At 41.4% G+C, this 1,669-nt stretch overlaps 1 protein-coding gene across 1 annotated transcript in view; it reads right to left on the bottom strand.

Moving 5' to 3' along the window:
* Positions 1 to 1,669, bottom strand: part of NWD1 (NACHT and WD repeat domain containing 1) — a 76,659-nt gene that overhangs the window by 71,307 nt on the left and 3,683 nt on the right. The window lies entirely within an intron of this gene.

The following is a 1,669-nucleotide window of genomic DNA, read 5'->3' as shown; positions in this document are numbered from 1 at the left end:
AAAAAAAAAAAAAAAAAAAAAGACAAAGTAAACCCTGGGAGGTCAACCATAGTGGCTGGCCCAGGATTTTCTGGGTGTTACAGCTAAAAATCCCACATCCCAGGAAACTGCGCAGTCCCAGCCAACCAGGTTGGTCGTCCACTCTTGGTTAGGGTTGCCAGATAAAATACAGGATGCCCACTGAATTTGCATTTCAGATAGACAGTGAATCATAAGTCATATGACATAATCATATGTCAGCATAAATATGTCCCATTCTGTGCAATATTTGGATACATTTGCATTTCAGATAAACAAATTATTTGTTAGCGTAAGTAATATTTGGGCCATACGTATACTATGAAATGCAAATTAAACTGAGCGTCCTGGTTTGTCGTTTCTTTTTTTTTTCTTTTTGGCAGCTGTCTGGTAATTACAAGGCTGCACTCAAGCCAACTGAGTAACCAGCCAGTCCTTTTGTTTGGATCTTGTTTGTGCTAAATCTAGCAGTCCTACCGAGGACAAACCTGGATTCTAAGACCTTTTTCCTCCCCTAACTTCACTGTGTAGCCTTGTGCCAAGTGTCAGGCGATCCTCAGTTTCTGCCTTTGTAAAATGGGGGGTGATGCCTCTCCTTTGAAGGGCTGCTCGCTCCCCAAAGTCAAAGCCTCTGCTCACCTTGGTCATTGCTAAACTCTCAGCACTTAACACAGGTGCTCAGAAAATGTTGGTTGGATCACTGACTGCTATAAATAAATGTGGGTGTTGAAGAAACATTTGTGTTCTCCATGTGGTCGGGGGGAGCTCCTCAGAGCTACTGGTATAAAAAAGCTGCCAAGACCCTAGCACAGACGCTAACCTGGAGGCCAGTGCTGGCTCTGTCTCCTACCCACTTCTGTCACTTTCCTCATCTGGAACGTGATGCAATCGTGCCCACCGAACAAACTCCGCAGGCTATTTAAAGGTGCCTGTCAAGTATTTATTAGGCAGTTACTTTGTGACCAGACCCTTTCTAAGCATTGAAGCCATAATGACAAGCAAGATATATGTAATCAACATGGTAAGCTACAGCCAGCCACTACTGGCTTGGGAGAGCTGACTGCTAAATCTTCAGAAATTTCGTGAGACGGTTAACACAGCCATTGTACACTTAATTAATTAAAAAATTAAAAATTGAACTTACAATGGAATGCAGTCTACTAAAAGCAGAGAAGAAAATATTCAAAATTTACCACTTCCAAATTATTTTACTACGTTTGACCATGAGCTCTACTCTTGGGGTTGTTGATAAATAATAATTTGGTATAATGGAAATATGAGACAGTGACATGGTACTGAGCATCTCTGCCCAACTCTGTGTTCAGTGAAGTCAGTGGGCAGCTTGAAATTGACCTTGGTGGGAGTATTTACACCACAGAAATTGGTAGACAATGCAAATCAGATTTTTTTTTTTAAAATTTTGGAGAACAGATTATTATACATTTGCCAGAAGTAGTCTTTGCCCCCACAAAACCTACAGCTTGGTCAGGAGAGCTGACATCTAAATTAAATAATTGCATAGGGCTGGCCTGTTAGCTCAGTTGGTTGGAGCAAAGCCTTGTAACACCGAGGTCATGGGTTCAGATCCCTGTACCAGCCAGCAAAAATAAATAAATTATTGCAGTTTTGGATGAGTGCTGTCAAAGAAATA

This window comes from Galeopterus variegatus, unplaced genomic scaffold, assembly GCF_000696425.1.
Source record: "Galeopterus variegatus unplaced genomic scaffold, G_variegatus-3.0.2 Scaffold1543, whole genome shotgun sequence".
Taxonomy (NCBI): domain Eukaryota; kingdom Metazoa; phylum Chordata; class Mammalia; order Dermoptera; family Cynocephalidae; genus Galeopterus; species Galeopterus variegatus.
The sequence above is the reverse complement of the archived record's forward strand: the minus strand, read 5'-3'. Positions and strand labels throughout refer to the sequence as shown.